Below are 14,818 nucleotides of genomic sequence, written 5' to 3' on the forward strand. Positions count from 1 at the left end.
GCCCCATGCTCCTGTGGGATGCTCCATGTGCCCCAGCATCGCAGCATTCACAACCTGCCAGCTACCTTGAGAGATGTAGAAAAACATTTAAAGCTGTGTCTATGTCCAAATCTCTGAATCTCTCTGAATCGATTCAGAGGGTTCCGAGTCTATTCGGAGAGATTAAAGGGTCTCCTGATTCCATTCGGATTTGGAGATTTGGCCACCGAATCAGGCTGAATCTCTGATGATTCAAATCAGTGACTGAAGCTTCGCACAGCCCTACTAGAAAGTGTGAAAAAAGGGAGTTTGTAATGGGAAACTTTTTGCAATCAGATCTATTGTTCTTGTTACCAGCCAGGTGCAATGCAGCATGGAAAGAGTAAATTAAACCAGTTTCTAAGTGAAGTCCAGTTTAACATGAATGGCAAATTTGGAAAGGCTTATAAATCAAAAACCAGACTAGAGAGAGCTGAGTCATTCAGAAGACAGTAATTGCAGATCAGATGTTGACCACATAAATAGAGGGAGGTAAATGGCCTTGAACTCCCTAATGAACTGAACAGCAGGATTTCAGAAGTGAAACATGGCTGGAATTAGCCTGACGATCATGGTTTAGATTACCTGTGATTTGTCACCAACCACAGTTGACTAGGGACTCGTGAAAAAGAACACATTCAGCAAAATGATCTGCTGTGATAGATGGGGTTTAGAGAACCATTTTTATGGCTTCTACTTGTAAGGTTAAGAGGTGTAATTGAGGTGGGGGAGTTAGGAGTGGGGGAACTGAAGAAGAATTTTCAGGACTGTCTGGAGATGAGTGCGTTTTAGCAAACCGGGCAGAAGCCTGAATTATGGCATCTTATGCCAGCCATTGACAATACAAATGTTTTCTAAGCAGTTATTGGATTGTTTCCCCTACTGTAAAATTTGAGGTGTCTCTATAGAGGTAATTGAATTTTTGCTAATGTTATAGTGTGTTGGTTTTTTTTTCCTTCCCACCTGCTATCCTTCTTTCAATATAAATCTTAGGAGAAAACAACAGCTGGCTCCTTCCTGAATGTATATCATGGATCAGATATTTTAAGTGGAAGATTCATGGTTGTAATTAAGTAGATACTTTGGCATTTGTGAGCATACTTGGATACCATAGATAGGGAAGTTGGTTAAACAGAAAAGGAGCACCATATATTAGGTTAGTTTTATTTGTTCTTTGCCCATATTTATTAGAAACTCTTGGTACAGACATTGAAAAAGTCTTAAAATTGAATTGCTCAAACCTACACGGGACTCTGTAAGAGTCCTAGTTTAGGTTGGGAGCAAACAGAACAGAAGTTCATCCATTGGGTGGGGAGGTGGCACACAGGCTGCCTGCACTGGCTGAGGCCAGCAGGTTGAGGGCTCTTGAGCGCATCTACCAACATGACCCATGGCCTTCCTGGACTGCCAGAGATTGCTGAGTACTGCCAAGTCAGTGACAGGCATCTCCAGCCTGACCTGCTCCCTGTTACTGTGCTGGCTTGAGGGGGACATAGAGGTTTCTCAGTGGATCCCTGCATACCCACCTAGGAACCCCCACATCCCCCTGCAAGATAGTGCAGTGCCAGAGATCCAGGCATGGCTGAGCCCCCCTTTGTCCCCTTCACTGTCAGCAGTCAGTGACAGGCATCTGTAGCCTGTGGGGGCTCCCTGTTACTGTGCATGTTCATGGGGGAAATGGGGGTGTCTCAGTGGACTCCTACACACCCATCCAGGGACCCCCATATCCCTTATGATCCAATGCAGTGTTAGGGAGCTGGGCATAACTAAGCCCCACTTCCCCCCACCTTGGCAGCAATCAGTGTCAGTGACAGGCATCTGCAGCCCGTGCTGGCTCCCTGTGAGGGGCAGCTAGCAGGAACTTGCAAAGGTGCCTGGGGTGCCAGCAGACAGTGACCTACTTTGATTTGCTAATGCACATGGTACTGAAGTTCAATTCACCGGGGTAACCCAGATCAATTAAATCTGATACCACTTCAATCCAGATCTATTTTAGACTGATTTTTAAATGGTAGACCCCAGGCTATGTGCTGCAAACTTCTGTTCTCATATGGGTATAGACCTATTTCCGACCACCTAAACCAGAAAAAATATATATAATGTCTGTACCTGGCCTAAGTTTTGCTCTTTACCCAAAGCATTTACACACACAAATATGGAGGCTCAAAGTAACCAAAGCTTCATTGTCATGTTCACATCACCCTGCAGAAGTGAACAGTGCTCCCATGATTTCTGCTCCACTTTCCTCAAGATTCCTGGAAAACATTAAGGAGTAAGGGGGAAGAAAATGGGGTTGAATAATGTAGATATGGAAAAAAAAAAAATGGGTTGTGAGACTACTAGTTCTTGGTTCCATCTCCCCTTAGCTTGTCACTATCTGAACTACTGTAACCAGGTGACATTCTAGTTCCCTCATCTTTGTAAAGTTTGCTGCAGAGGTTGGCACTCAACCTGTCACCAGTCCAAATTAGACAATGTGACTCCAGAGCCCATGAAAACAAAACAGCTGGTAAACCATAATCATTTCAAGGTTGACTTACTCTTTCCGTACTGAAGAAAGATCATAGCTTACTTGAGTGCATTTTAAAGTATGTGTCCCTTAATACCCTTGATGCTGCACTTAATATAGATTTAATAGGATGTGTTAGATAAGTACCAGCAAGAGGAAAAGAATATTTACTGAGGCTTAACTTCATAATAAGTGCATGAACCTGCAGCTAGGACAGTTGTTAAATGTTACTAGATTTTTTTTTTATACTGCTACCCCTGGGATTAACTTCCAATAATAAAGTTATTAAATCTAACAAGATGTAATAAATGTTGCAATTCAGTGTATGTTATTAAAAGCTAATTGGTTAATAAAACTGTATTTGTTGCTATTCACTATTGGATTATATCCATCATTTTATACATAGTGCTGATATCCTGTTAGATACTTGTATTATTATATCCAAGGCTTGCAAAGGGCTATGGACTGTATTTTACTTTTTCTTCATAGTTGTTGCAGCTGCTATTACTATGGCAAGTGTGCTCAGTCCCTGCAACCAGTTTCTGTTGCTGCTGTAGCACCTTGGGGAGCTGGCATTCTGGCACCCCCTCTAAGTGGGTGGCCAGGGTTGATGCCCTGCCCATCCACTCCAAATTCCATTACTACACTGAAAGCAACCATCTGTATGTTCTGTGGTCTTTAAAGAAAAGATCACAAATGCAAACAAAGCTGCTTCTCTTCATGGCAGCCCTAGTAATATTGCAGGAATAGTGCTTTTAAAAAGGGAAGTGAAGATACACATGCAACGGGTTCAGAGATATATTCTGGAATCACTGACAGTGTTCCATCTGAGAGAATTTTTTATTCATAATCAAGGCATTATAAATAAATCACTGCCAGTGTAGCTTGCTTAAAGTTGAAAAATACCAGTTTGGGGAATTGTGTAGCTTCTTACTCACAGAATATTCTTAAAAAAGATTCTATATGCAAGCCTATATGAGGTACATACAATTACTGGAATTTGGCTTGATATCCAGCCAAGCGAGGAAAATCAACAACATTCAGATTTGGGATTTAAATGACAGTACAGAATGATCAGCTAGTTCACATAGCATCATTGCAGAAAGCTGTAATGAAGTCAATAGGAAAGACTGACAAAGTCTCCTGTGCAGTAGATTTCAGAAGTCTCGGCTCATTTGTTCAGCAACAGCATAAGTGTGTTGAATTTAAAAATATGTTCAAAGGCACATTGCACAGTTAAACATTAGAGTTTTTACATGCTTAGACAATGACCAAGCACACTGTGGGGGGTTCTTATAGGTTCCTGTTGGTAAGCATAAATCCAGCAAGTCTAGCCAAAACCCTAGTTCTTCAAACTGGATACAAAAGAACACTGTAGTGTTATTCCAGGCCAAAATGCTAATACTCTAATTAAACACAACTAATTAAACAAGGTGAGGCTTATTCTAGTTAAGCTATAAGAACAGTGGTAAGTAACTGGTGTAATGTTTTTTAAAAATAGCATTGTTTAATTTACAATGTAGTAAATGTAGAAGTACCACCTGTTTTACACTTGGAAACCCACTTGCCTACCTATCAAGTTAGAGAAAGTTTGTTTGCTGAAACTCTATGAATCAAGTGAGAAACCATCATAGGAGAGTTCTCAGACATTTTGCAAGCCTTAGGTTCTGTGAACGTAGACAATCATACTAGAACAGACAAGACAAGACCTCTAATATCTCATAGTCAATGTCTGTGCGAGTGTGCACAACTTTTCAGTAACTTCTAACCTTCTGTATATTCCATGTTTACTTAATTTGCTTGAACATACCAAGTGAAAACTGAACTATATATGGAAAGTTAGAAGTTATTGAAAAAGGCAGAACTCTGTACTTTGTAACTGGAAAACCAATTAAAGTACACAAAGATACTTTAAATTAAACAAATCAATTAAATGTTACTGTTAAACTATCAAGTTAGTGATAGGTAAGCTGACAGAAGCAAAAAGATATTCTTAATATTAGATGCAGGACATGCCTTCTAGCAAGTAAAGTCACATGAGTTGTAGTCTAAGTTTATGACTTAGATATTATAAATTAAACTAAATTACATTTAGTTTTAGTGTTTCTCTAAACACCATCATTTGACAGATTTCTAGCAGATTACTACATGTTCCAGCTGAAATGGATGATAGGAGAGCTAAGTGAGAAGTCTCAAAGAAAACTGTAAAAGAGATGCAGGAAATTTTTAGAGAGACTGAACTCTAAAAGCAATTTGTCTAATGTGATATAACGTATGTAAAAATAGTGTAGCTACTTGTAATGATTGCCTAAATTATATCTGTACAATACTCATCCCACTGTATAAAAGAGATATGAGATTTATTAGGATAATATGACACTTTTGACAAAATCCATACCAAAATTGGAGTCAGTGTAGTCTTAAGGTCTTCTGGAACTATGGAAACAAGACAGATGTTTGAATGGATCAAATATTATTTCTAATCAGCAATTGTAAAATAAGATTTACCTAAGCTAAGTATAGTATCAGGAGGTTTGTCATTAAAGTCTTATATGAAAGCCATATACAAGATGGCAGCAGATTCAGTTATATAAAATATATATAAGAAACATATGTAGTAATGTTCTGGTTTCAATGTGCAAACCCACATAAAGATACAGGTAGAAATTGTTCACAAACCACTTCAAAATGTGTGTAAAAATAGACATATCACACAGAAACTGCAAAGCTAATAACTTTATGTTGAATATAAATATGGGAAGTGCCTCCACAAAATAGATGCTTATAGCAGGTGAGAGACATATATGAAGTTCACTCATACACCTATTTCTACATTGCGACTGTTAGATCTTCAAACTGAAATAGATAACATTTTCTATAAGCTATAATTATAATTTTTACAAGGATGAACCAAAAAAGGGGTGTAACAGGGAGCCTGCTCAGGGCCGATCTCGCTGTGGCCCACTCACCTGTTCCTGGGCCAACCACTTGCGTTCTCGCCCCCATGACTTGTTGTTATATTTAATAGATGTTAATTAAGTAGGAGGCTGCCCATTTACTGCCCAGATGCCAGGGGGCACTATCTGCGGCTCCATTCCTCCCCTACACCACAGCCCAAGCCTCACAGATAGCATCTAGATGTTCTCATCATCACCAGCCCCCACATTGGGCCCCAGAGCCCTACTATTGAACTCCACCTGGATTCCTCCCTTTAGGCAGACTCTTCTGCCATCATAATAGGCAACATAGCTCTCTGAACTGATCCCACTTCGGGTGTGATCCCCCCACCAGGACCTTTGGCTCTCTAGCCCTGCCCCACCTCCAGGCCAGTCAGGACCCCAGGCCCTCAGCTCTTGGGCATTCCTCACAGTGGGCCCCCAGCCCTTCAACCCTTCCAGTCCTGGCCCTAGCATGGGCCAGTCAAGGGGAGTTCAGACAGGCCTGAGTCTATGGCCCTTTTCTCACTCTCCAAGGATCCACCCTCTGGGCCCTCCAAACAAAGGGGTCACCCACCCAGTCATGGGGGCTAGGGGTTAAGGCACCCCAACCCACCTTTCACCAGGGTGGTAACTGGCCTGGCATTTCCTGGGGGCTCCTGCATCACTGAGAGCCTCACCAGGCCACCCACTCCCAGCAGGGTGCAGTTTTAGGTCATACCCAGGACCAGGAATCTCCTTACCATCCTCCACAGCTCCTCCCTGACCTCCAGATGATATTAGCAACCAGGCAATGTTGTTGCCTCACCTCTAGCAGCAGAGCTGCCCTGCTTACATAGGCAGCCCTGAATCTAAAATGGCTGCCCTCATCAGGCACCTGCCAGCTGCTGCCTTCTGGCCCTTAAAGTGGCTTTAATCTATGTATTTAGGGACAAAAAAAAGGATGAAGAGATCATAATAATTTGTCCTTGACTATATAAAGGTTTCCAATGCAGTAGCTCAGGGTAATGGATGAAAAGTCCAAACAAAGAACTGATACAGGAGCTGAAATCTCAGAGAATATGACTTAGCCAAAGAGGGAATTTATTTAAATTTGTCTAGGACACATGAATATTAAATACTTTAATCTAACCACATACTTCAGAGAGGCTAAAACATTAGGGAACCTAAGTCTCTTAGTTCATAGCTAAAATCACCACCTAAATTTGTGCATATCTGCAATTAATAAACTGTGCAATGCAAGCAGAGTGATGTCCCAGAACACATTTTCCTTATTGGATAAAACCAAATTTCCATTCATTAATATTAGATCACTATGGGTGCATATACACATGCTATTAGCACAGAGCAATAAACTCTGGCACATATTGTACCTCAATTAATTGCTGCTGGGTGCTGCATTTATGCATGCACCTAGGACTGCAGCATGTTGAGCCAGGTCAGAGCAGCCCAGGCTGGCAGGGGGCCAGAGGTTTGCTGGCTGCTTGCAGTCATTAAAAAATTAAACAAAATGGTGCTTTACTTTAAATTCAGCATGTTCCTGTGCTGAGCCCTGCACATGCCCAGAAGAAGCAGCGCTTTAGTTGGATCCAGCTCAGCCAAATTCTGTATAGATCAGGCACTTTAGTGGGGCTTTTTTAGAGTTTTTATCTAATAGCTGATTGAATCAGCTTTGGTAAAAAGCACCAAAAAGCCCTGCTGAAGTGCTCAATCTATACAGATGCTGGAGAGCTGGGTTGAAGTAATGTGCTGCTGCTTCCAGTAAAGCATGTTTTGGGGGTTTTTTTAAATGTCTGCAAGCAGCCTATATGTTTGTATGGTAGACATGCAACCTCACCCCCACCTGCCCAGCCGGATTGAGGGCAACCAATCCCCCTTGGGAGTGATGACAGATGGAACCTGTCAAAGGAGTCATTGCTCCCAAAGCAGTCATGATCATGCTTTACTGTAAGTAAACTTTCAGAGGTACCAGAGAAATTCCTGACACTCAGTTTTAACACCCCAAATACCCTGGATGCCTAGTGAAAAGTGAATGCTAAATCACCCAAAAGATGGATGAGGGAACAGGTATTTCATTCTTTGGTATGGATTTAGAAAACTGTATTGCATGTGTACAGACTCTAGCAGTGCTGTACCTGCCAGTTCCAAATAGCATCCAGTTAGATTTGCAATATAATTAGTCTGAAGAGAACTGTGTTTAGCCACCATAAAACTAGCCAGAGATATATAGGAGCAAAATACACTGGTAGTGGATCTTGAAAGGGTATTATAACATATCTATATATATCAGAGTAGAATTAGAGTAGTCAAAGAGGGGAGAATGTAGGAGTACATCCTATAGCTACAATACCAGAGTGATTTCTATTACGTGTATATTTGGGAGCATGCCACAGAGAACTAGATATTTTCAAATTTAAATAGACTGGCTCATCTATGCAGTTAGTGTAAACAATCAGCAGCCCAAATGCCTCCTAGACAGCTTGACTGGGCTATTTCAGAAGAATTTAAAAAGCACCTAACTGCTTTAGGCCTCATAGTATACAGATAAGGAAGGCTTGACAGACTCATCAATTCTATTTGTAGAGTCATATTCAGAAAAAAGAATTTCGAAACAAGTCTTCCCAAGCTCCTACATGTTCTACATACTCCCTGTAGTAACATGGAAACTGATGCTGTCCTTCAGACTTCTCCAGTCAAGACAGAAAAACGCTCCAACTTAGTCTTTGAGTTCAGCTTGCTTCTAGGAGCCATTGTTGGGAGTTATATTCCCATACACTGTATGCATTTTCCATTATTATTATTATTATCATCATTATTTACTAGCCAATTGCCCATCAGGAATGATGGTGGAGGGAAGGCCACTCCACTCAGCCACCACCTCGCAAGAGCAGGAAGCGTGGGAAGCTTTCCCCTCTGTCCCCTCAGTCAGCACCCCATGCCACTGCCACCTCCAGGGAGCAGTGCCGGGGGAGAGGGTAAAGCCAGTGCCACTAGCCTTGCCTTTCTGCTCCGTCTGCTCCATCACTACCACCTCCTGTCTGGAGTGCTCTTGGAGCACACTGATTAGTTATTTCAGTAACCAGAGTGCTCCAAGAGTGTTACAGGCAGACAAACAGATGGACTAAGGCCTTTATTATATTACAATTCCTCACCTTTTTAAATTGAATCAGATGCCCCAGGACAAAGCATATAGCACTTTTCAGTGTGCACAATCTAACTTCCATTACTGGATAATTTGCATGCATGCGCCAGTACATTCAGATGGTTTAACTACAAGAAGACCAGATTTGTTTTCACTTGGATACTTTTTGTGCTTTAGAACCTGAACTTCTATGAAGTTCATCAGAAAAAAATAAAACAGTGAACTTCTTTGAGAGTAACTTCTGAAGAATTTGAATGACATACATATATATATATAGTTATACTTCATCAAAAGTGGCTTTCCAATGGTCTTTGGAGTTCCATACAAAAATATCAAATGTTCTGATTTAACGTATAATAAAACAAAATTTTTATTCAGAATTTTATTTTTTATAAACAGAGCTGTAATTGCCTTAAAGTTAACCTGTTATCTTGAACCCCCCTGCCCACCACCACTTTATAGCTTTTGAGAACATCTCATATAAAATGTTCCTAAAATGTTGGTGTTTTAAGAAATCACACAGGGTATATCTACATGTGCAATTAATGCAATGTGATAAACTCCAGAGCAGTTTGATCTGGAGTACGTCTGTGTGAAGCTTTGGTCCCTGATTTGATTTGGCGGAGATTTGGGCTGATTTGCTGGCTGAATCTCTGAATCCAAATCAAATCAGAGGACCCTTTAACCCAGGGGTGGGTAGTTACTTTGGGCGGAGGGCCACTTACTGAGTTTTGGCAAGCCATTGAGGACTGCATACCAGGCAGCCAGGGGCAGATAAATATTAATTTTCTAAATTTTTTAGCAGCAGGCTGGATAGAATAGCCTGGTGGGCTGCATCTGGCCCATGGGCTACATTTTGCCCACCCCTGCTTTAACCTCTCCAAACCAAATTGAAATCCTCCAAATCGATTCAGAGATGTTCAGAAAGTTTCAGAAATTTGGACATAGAGACAGCTTTAAATGTTTTTTCTATATACCTCTAGGTAGCAGGGGCTCATGAATGCTGCAGTGCTAGGAAAGATGGAGTATCCCACAAAAGCACGGGGGGCTCCCTAGCGTGCTTGGCAGCAGACCTGTAAGTGGACCAGAAGCACTTCCGGTGCACTTCCAGGTTTGCTAGGGAGCATGCGGGGGACCCCCTCATCCCCCCTCCCCCCCCCCAGCTCAGTGACTGGTGCCTCTTGGGTCTGGGTTCCCCAGTGACCAATCACCGAGCTGGGGGGGTGGGGGTGCAGGGGCCTCCCAGCGCACTCCCTGACAGACCCAAAGTACTTCTGGGCTCACCGCGGAGCATGTGGAGGACCCCCCCCCCCCGCACTCCTGTGGGATGCTCCATGCACCCCAGCATTGCAGGGATCATGACCTCAAGGTATGTAGAAAAAAATGTTAAAGCTGTGTCTATGCCTGAATCAGCCTCGAATCTTCAGATTCAGATGAATCAAATCATGGACAGTGATCCAAATCAATGCATTGAATCACCGTCCCTAATTTGGGCTGAATCTGAATCAAATAGGGCCTGCTTTGTACGCCCCTAATCTGGAGTATACTACTTCTGGGCATAGCATCTACATGTGTGCCTGGGACAGCAGCACGTTGAGCTGGGGTGGAGCAGACCTAGGCTAGCAGCAGGCTTGGGGGAGTGGGGGTGTCAGCCCTGGGCTCCAAGTGGCTGCGTTAGGGCTGGCTGGGGCATGACATTGTCAAAACTGTGGAGCCGTGTGACTGACCCGCTGGGCCTGCTGCCAGCCCAGGGTTGCTCTGCCCTATCTCAAAGTGCTGCTGTCCTGGTCACCATCCACACATGTTGCAGTGCACTAAATGACTCTGCCATAAGATAGAGACTGTCCCCGACAGTACTGTCTCTAACAATACTATCTTATGGTGGAGTTAATTAATTTATTGAGTCCTAATACCAACTCATGTGTACACTGTGATGCTTTAGTGGGTAGCTAATTAGTCAACTCCACAGCAAATGCATGTGTAGATTCACCCATATTTGAATTTGAGGATCCCTCACCGACAGAGGGATTTGGGAAGAAAAATAAGGGGAAAATGCATTCAAATTGCACTGCTCTAAGAGGCTAAATTATTTCAGCTATCTTTTGTCATCATCATTGTTTTCAAACTTTTTCAACCAAAAAAAATGTCATAAATGTTGTTTTGATTAAATTGTAATGTGTATGCAAACAAAACATTGAAATGAACTTTTAGAATTTGTGTACACAGGTTGGAAGAGCTACACACACACATAAAAAAGGTTTTGTCAGGAAAATTCACATTTACTCATTCACATCAATTTTCCTCTTTTCCTGCCTGCAAGAAAAAGAGACAAGTGAAAGCTTGTCACTTAATACAAAATGTTTCTGTTCAACCTATCAGAAGTTTTTCCCATCTCACCTTAGACTAAGCTATTCATACATTTATTGAAATGAATTCCTGATATATTTCCTGTTCCTTTTAACTTACACCTGACTTGACTTTGAACTCAGTTCTCCTATGAATACATACTTCATTCATGTTATACTTTATTCACTTCATTCTTTAATAAACTATGATTATTTGAAGAAATCATATTAGTACATGTTTGCTCAGCCATTCCATAGATTCACTAATTAACAATACCTCACTTGTCTGTCAAAAAAAAAAAAATTACTCTGTCCTGGTGGGTAAGCAACGGAAATTCCACAAGAGAGCTGGAAATCCTATTTTAACACCTTGGTACTGCTTGTGGGCATATAAGATTTCCTCATGCTTACTGAGATCACTGAACTATGAAGACTAATGTTTTATTCCTAAAGTGGCCATTATATGACGCTTTGGAATAAGATGAATCTCTGTCTCTCCCCTGTAATACTTAGGATCCAAACCCAGACATTACTGAGTTTTAGATCTGCCCCTTAACTATTAGCACACAACTGTGCTCAGATATGAGAGGGAAGAAAACATTTCATTCTGAATGCAGCAGCCATTCTATGAATATCCTAACTGTACCTTTCTCTTTGAGTGGACAGGGTTCATTGGAAGCAGAAATAGGCAGGATGCTACAAGATTCAGATCTGCCTTTTGAATTCAAGTAAAGTATTTTGGTATGTTCAAATTCAGGTTTCTGGTTCAAGTCCATCTTTATCAAGTGTACCCTAGAACTCTTTCTCTCTTTCTCTCTCACAACATGGAGAGAGGACTTAATAGCAGCCTTCAGCTACCTAAAGCGGGGTTCAAAAGAGGATGGATCTAGATTGTTTTCAGTGGTGGCAGATGACAGAAGAAGGAGCAGTGGTCTCAGGTTGCGGTAAGAGAAATTTAGGATAGATATTAGGAAGAATTTTCTTACTAGGAGGGTAGTAAAACACTGGAGCAGGATACCCAGAGAAGTGGTAAAAGCTCTATCCTTGGAGGTTTTCAAAACCCAGTTAGACAAAGCTTTAGCTGGGATGATCTAGTTGAGGATGGTCCTGCTTTGAGCAGGAGGTTGGACTAGATGTGACCTCCTGAGGTCCTTTCCAACCTTAATTTTCTATGATTCTATGATTCTAACATACACACACACACCCACCCCCTAAGCATTTTTCCTTGGAAGGAGACTCCTGACTTCTCTCAAGGAACTTACCCCATTAATTATGTAGGTTACACTCATCAAACAGTGCCTGTTTATCTTTGTTCACCTTCCTGAAACCTTTTCTCCTACTGCTATCTATGGTAAGTATGTGAAAGATGCTGTATAAAATATAAGTTGTCCAAAGCCTTCAAAATGAGTCATAGAATAGATTTGTATATATTAAAGATAACAAAAATCCCCTTCAGTAGAAGTTACTATTCTAATGGACCAAATGAATGTCTTATGGGTCTGTAAACAGAAGTGTCTTCAAAGAAAGAAGAGAATTAACAGTCAGAGAGCAATTTCATCCTTACTGTTAAAGTCTCACAGTAGAAATGCTACAGGACTTACCTCTTCCTCTGTCCTTGTCCATTGCCTCTTGCGAGACTGTGGAGGTCCTAAATAATGGTCAAAACACAATGCCTATTACAGGAAGCTTCACAACTAGTGTTCCAGGAATGTATTGTCTTTTTAGAGTTGCTCTATTCATATATTTTCACTTACTTGTTTTAAAGGGGAAAAAAATCAATTAAATGACAGTGTTTATCCCCAAGACAAAAGGCCTGAACTAGAAAGAATGAGATTGCTGACATTCTTGCTTTTTTAACTCTTCTGGGAATGTTATGAAAGTTTGATCAAATCATACCCGATGCTGTATTGTTCCTGTGTACATAAAAAGAAATACTGTATATTCAATGAGCTTTCCCAGATTAGTGTATTTTTTTATCCTTTTTAGAAGTATTGTTCCTATCTGGTGAGTCCACGAGTGTTTGACATTGGATGACTTTATAAAACATTCCACTAATTGGATTTGTTAAAATAAATAAATCAAACGCTAATTGGAACGTGCCCTGCCATTATTTTTGCTTACTGAATTAGATATAATGGCGTGAAGTCCTTTTTATCATATTTGTGCACTTATTTAAACACCCCCCTGGCACACACTTCTGCAAATTCAATTATATATTCAAAGAAGGCATTCAATTTATGCAAGGCTGGTTTACATTTAATCCGGGGGCAAGACTCAGTAACTGATGATAGGTCTGCTCAAAATTAATTAGCATCACTCAGATGAGCAGTGGCATTGTTACAAGCCTGCAGTGTAAAAGAGGGGTTATTGTATTTTTCCTATGTGAGCCATTATTTGCTTGAATATGACCCCTTTTGAGTTAGGGAAGATTGTTTTGTTGTTTGTGTGGGTTTATTTTTTTGTTAGTGAGAGGTCATTGTGCATCTTGCATCTGGTGCAGCTGGACTCACCTTATTTTCCTTTTCCCGGGCTTTGTTTTGCTGCTTCAACCTCCAGTGTTATTCCAGGGTTACTCTGCCAAATCTACAGACCCTTTGAGAGCTCTTTGAGCCAGATAATATGGCCTTGCCCTAGCACCTGGCATAGTTCCACAGCTGGATCTGTGTGTGCGGGATCAGGCTGGCATGCATCAGGATCGGGACATTGTTTATCCAGTTCATGGGGTCTGAAGGTTGGGCACCACTGCTTTAGCTGGTTAGTAGAAAGGACAGGTCCAGCCAAATAATCCCTTCTCTCTTCCTGAAAACCCTACTTTAGTTAACATTTGGGATGTGAGATGTTTGATCACATGGGGACAGTTCCCTTTTATGAAATTACTTCGTGGAGTTTAATCCCAATGTTGTAGCTAAATTCTATGATGGGTCATTCTGACTTTCTAAATTTGTTTCTAAATGTGGTAGGTTTAGTATCTTCACTCTTGCTCTCAGCTTGTGTGCTTTACTTTCACTGTGTGTTAATGAGCTGCTTTGTTATGCCATCATGCCAGGACATGGACAAATAAACCAGCAATGGAGAGTTAAACACAGGAAGGGAATTAAAGCCTGTCAGCTACCCTGCGGTAACTGCCTGCATGCACATACTTACCCTGTGATAATGAAAGTTTCTGTAGGTTGGCTTTCATTTACCGTGGAGTAAATGCATGCATGTGGTCAGTTATAACAGGTAGCTGATGCTCTGTAAATACCTGTCCTTGTTTACTCTATGATATCTTGTTTATGAATTCATGCCCCTATTTATATACCTCAGCAAGGGGTGACAGTTTATAGATAGGAGTCCACCTAACTCAAGGAGTCAGCCGGCCAGTTTTTCAGGGAGATCATGGGACCAGCTGCAGTATTCTCAGGCTGATAGCAGCAGTCCCCCACACCATGCCACTGATTGTCCAAGGGGCCCCAGTGGCCCTCCCCCTAACCGCTGATTGACTGAGGGCTGCTCATCATAAAGCCCTACACATTGATGCTGATTGGTTGTGTAGCCAGGGTGTACTCAAGTATGTACTCCCTTCTCCAGTTGAAGAGAAATATCAGCAGGACAGGTATGCTGTGTGAGGACAACTGCTGGCTGCATGCAGCTTCCCTCCTTTCCTTATAAAGAGCCAAGCCAGGACTTTATATGAACTTAACTATGTACAAATTTATTTACATTAAAATAAACATAAACAAACACAAATGCATATATTGACATAAAATATTAAACTTTAAACCTTATTCTCTCTCTCTCTCCCTCTGTCTCAGTGGCGAACCCAGAAGTGTACTGGAAGTACTTCCGGTCCACTTACGGGTCCCCCGGGGAGCATGCAGGGAGCCCT

The 14,818-nt window shown here is 41.5% G+C and overlaps 1 protein-coding gene and 1 long non-coding RNA gene across 3 annotated transcripts in view; one reads left to right on the forward strand and one right to left on the reverse strand.

The window, feature by feature from the left end:
• Positions 1-14,818, forward strand: part of PTPRT (protein tyrosine phosphatase receptor type T) — an 889,034-nt gene that overhangs the window by 230,704 nt on the left and 643,512 nt on the right. The window lies entirely within an intron of this gene.
• Positions 1,118-6,328, reverse strand: LOC132243375 (uncharacterized). The gene is made up of 3 exons (XR_009454914.1): positions 6,207-6,328; positions 4,926-4,963; positions 1,118-2,273 (listed from the first exon to the last, which is right to left on the reverse strand). It is a non-coding gene; the product is annotated as an uncharacterized LOC132243375 (long non-coding RNA).

This window comes from Alligator mississippiensis, chromosome 9, assembly GCF_030867095.1.
Source record: "Alligator mississippiensis isolate rAllMis1 chromosome 9, rAllMis1, whole genome shotgun sequence".
In the NCBI taxonomy this organism is placed as follows: Eukaryota; Metazoa; Chordata; order Crocodylia; family Alligatoridae; genus Alligator; species Alligator mississippiensis.